Source organism: Mus pahari, chromosome 8 (assembly GCF_900095145.1).
Source record: "Mus pahari chromosome 8, PAHARI_EIJ_v1.1, whole genome shotgun sequence".
NCBI lineage: Eukaryota > Metazoa > Chordata > Mammalia > Rodentia > Muridae > Mus > Mus pahari.
Genome location: NC_034597.1, coordinates 54,137,358 through 54,141,331, shown reverse-complemented (window position 1 = coordinate 54,141,331; position 3,974 = coordinate 54,137,358). Strand labels below are relative to the sequence as shown.

Here is a 3,974-nt window from a genome sequence, read left to right as displayed (position 1 = left end):
CACACACACACACACACACACACACACACTTTAATAATAATAATTTTAGAAGCTCAAAGCTATCCTTAGCTTTGTAGTGATTTGTGGCCAGCCAGCATGGGCTACAAGAGACCGTGTGTCAAATAAACAAATGAATACAACAGAGTAGACTCCACTGGAGAGTCGGTCTGTGGGAAACTTTAGGAGGAAGGAAGCTACCCCAGCATCCCTAACCCCCTTCACGCACACTCTGCCTCCTGAGGATAAGAACGTGCTATGTTGTTCCTTGCTGTATTCTGCACGTTGCCTGCCTGTCACCAGGCAGAGGGCAGAGACAATGGGTGTGCACACAAAGTGAACCTTGAAGATTGGGTACAGGTTCAGCCTCACCCAGGGCTCAAGGCTTGTTCTCAGAATGTTCAGAGGGATCTTGCCCTGAGTGTGTAAAAGTATTTTTTCTGGTGAACATGTGGGCATACACCCTGAAGAAATAAGGCTCCTCATATTAATATTACCAAATATGCACAGCGGCATTATTCACAGGCGCCTAGAGGTGGAAACAACTGCTGTTTATCAACTGATCCTTGGATAAACAAAATGCCCTGCAATCGCAAAACAGGGTGTGACTCAGCTATCAAAAATGCTGCGCTACCACATACACTGTGGATGAACCTTCAAGACTGTGCTAAGTCAGGGAAGGAACTCATGCTGTGGGCTCCCACTTCCACTTACAGCAAGAGAAAGCCAATATAGAGATAGATTAGCAGGTAACCAATGGTGCCTGGCGAGAAGAGCTTTGAGTCTGGGAAGGACCCTACGGGACCTCGGGGAGCACTTGTTAAAGTGCTGACAACTACGGGCTCATGCGCTTCATTTTATTTTTAGTATTTTGGGGATTCTTACCCCCACTCCCCCATTTTTTGTTTGTTTTTTGAGACAAGTCTCACTCTGTAGTCCTGACTGCCCTGGAATTCACTATGTAGACCAGACTAACCTTCAACTCACAGAGATCTACCTGCTCCTGCCTCCCTCGTGCTGAGATCAAAGGTGTGCGCCACCACACCTGACTATACAGTGCTCCCCTTTAATGCTGACACCTGGGAGGCAGAGGCAGGGGCAGGGGCAGGGGCAGGGGCAGGGGCAGAGGCAGGGGCAGAGGCAGAGGCAGATGGATCCCTGTGAATTTGGAGTTAGCCTAGTCAACATAGTAAGTTCCAGACAGACCACTGCTACATACTGAGATCCTGTTTCAAAATAATAAAGAACAAACAAATAGGTTATTCTATATGTTGGTAGCAACACTTATGGCTTTAGGCATCTGTCTAGTTCTGTCCAGTTCTATCTCGCAGGAATGAAGTCCACAAGGTGACTACTATGAGAGGAAACCCAGCATGCAGGAGACTGAGGCAGGAGCAACTCAGACTTGAGGCCAGCATGATCCCAACAATACAAATAGCTGGCTGTGGTGGTGCACACTTGTAATTTTAGCATTGGGGAATCTGAGACAGAAATTCAGAGCCAGACTTGGTTACATCATGAGTTCAAAGCTGGCCTGGGCTTTCAGGAGACACCCCCAGCACCCTGGCTCTATTAAAAGAAGAGGAAGGAAAAGGAAAGGGAGGAAGAGGAATCTCCAGAGGTGAGAATATAGATCTTTGGTAGATCATTGCCTAGTCTGTATGAGCTCATAGGTTGGACTCCCAATACAGCAAATAATAATAACAATGATGAGAATCACCTTTCTCACCTTTCTGCCTTTTAGCTAAGATTGAGTGTAACGATGAAGATAATATTAACAACAGTGAGATGACAGCAACAAGGCATCAAAAGGACACCAGGAGACAGGGGAAAACTTTCACTACCCTACAGAAGATGACAGACAGACGACAACAGCAGAACAGAACAGGTCAGCTTGATTTTGCATAACTTACTTGGCCTAGGCGGGAGAGAAAGAAAAGATAAAAGAATCAATATTGGTCATATCCTGGGTAAGAAATGATGACTTCCCCACCCTTCACAGCTGGGGATTAAACCCAGGGTCTCATTCTCTGTGTAGCCCTGGCTATCCTAGAACTCATTCTGTAGATCAGGCTAGACTCGAACTCAGAGATCCATCCACCTCTGCTCCCAAGTGTGGGGACTAGAGGTGTGTGCTGTCACTGGCTCTAATAACCCTAGCCTCATACACACAGACACACACAGACACACACACAGACACACAGACACACACACAGACACACACACACACACACACACACACACACACACAGACTTGAAGAAACTTTCCCCCTATCCTGTGTAAGAAAGGCCCTGCTTCACTGTTTGGCAGAGGGGAGGATAGGTACAATCCTGGGAAGCCCCACTCAGTGCTCAGCCAGAGGTGAAACTGAGGCTCTTGCGCGTCTCTTGCCTCCTCATCTCTTTCCACCTTTCCTAATTCTACAGATGTTTAGGCTCAGGCACTTGTTTGTCTGCTGGGCTCAGCCTTGGTTTTTTTCTAGGACAGTTTCTCAATCTGTGGCTCGTGACCCCTCTGGGCACCGAATGACCCTTTCACAGGGGTTGCCTAAGACCATGGGAAAACACAGATATTTACTTAACGATTCACAACAGCAGCAAAATTACAGTTATGAAGCAGCAAGAAAATAATTTATAGCTGGGGGTCACCACCACATGAGGTACTGTGTTATGGCACTAGGAAGGTTGAGAGCCACTGTTCCTGGATCATCTGAGCCAAGGTGTGATTGGTTAATTTAGAACAAACTGCTACGTGTGGGGACTGATTCCTTTTAAAATGTGGAGCACACGTGTGTCTTTATGATACAGAATATGAAGTGCCCCTATCTGTCCCTTCTGCACCTGTCACATGTATTATGGAGAAAAGTTAAGGCCGGCCCGAGACATAGTGGGACCTGGACTCAAAATAAAAAGTAATATAAAGGCTGGAAATACAGCTTAGTAGTGAAGGTGTCTCAACCTGTTTGAGGTTCTGGTTGATCCCCAACACCACAAGAACATAAAAGAGGAAACAAACTGCTCTGAAATATCATTTTAGGTCATAAAACTCAGCACATAGACAGCATCATTAGCCAATGATACCAATGAAACAAAGACCCAATCCATCGATGTCTACAGTTCTGGGAAAGTCTTTCAATGTACTAACCTTGCTTTTTTTAGCTTCTGGATAACTGTTCTTGTTAACTGAAGTACGTCAACCCAGAATATGGCCGTCGTGCTTAGAAGCTCACCCCGAGAAAGGATCGGGCCTACTCTGAGATCCCAAACAACCAGTGTAGTCACTGACCGGCTCATAGCGGCTTCCCAGTGGCTTGAACTCATTTCTGAGCAGTCTTCTCTGGTGGGTATCCACAGCAAAGCTAAGGTTCCATATCACCAGGCTGGAACAAAGCTATCGAGCTGACCTGAGACATTTCTCAAAGGGCCAGTTTAACTGACCTGATAATGAAGTTGACCCTGCCTTAACTCTTCCACAGAAGGCTGACCTGGCCAGCTCTCAAACCACCATGGTTGAGCTATTGTTCAGTTTCCCTGATCTGGTCACACCCAGAGTCACCCTTTGTTTTGGCTTCTGCTCAAGCCACTGGAACGCCGCACTCCATTTTATGAACTGAAGTGCTGCTCGATCCTAGAATTATAGACTAAAGCCAATCAAGGCATCCGCTGTTCCTGTAATCTCAGAGCTAGAGGCTGAGACAGGAAGATCAGAAGTTCAAGGCCTGCCTGGGCTACAAAGAAGACATCCCGTGCAAAACACAAAACAAAACAAAAACAAACAAAAAAACAAAAGCAAAAACAAAAACCAGCAAAATAAAAGCAAAGACAGCAAACAAACAAAAAATTCTGGGCTGGTGAGATGGTTCAGTGGGTAAGAGCACCCGACTGCTCTTCCGAAGGTCCAGAGTTCAAATCCCAGCAACCACATGGTGGCTCATAACCATCCGTAACAAGATCTGACTCCCTCTTCTGGAGTGTCT

The 3,974-nt window shown here is 46.3% G+C and overlaps 1 long non-coding RNA gene across 1 annotated transcript in view; it reads left to right on the top strand.

Annotated features, from left to right (window-relative positions):
* The window catches only part of LOC115064541, a 5,839-nt gene extending 2,120 nt beyond the window's left edge, over positions 1-3,719 (top strand). The window contains exons 2-3 of the long non-coding RNA XR_003844369.1: positions 1,742-1,885; positions 3,157-3,719. This is a non-coding gene — a long non-coding RNA (uncharacterized LOC115064541). The remainder of the gene's footprint in view (positions 1-1,741; positions 1,886-3,156) is intronic.
* Positions 3,720-3,974: the final 255 nt, after the last annotated feature.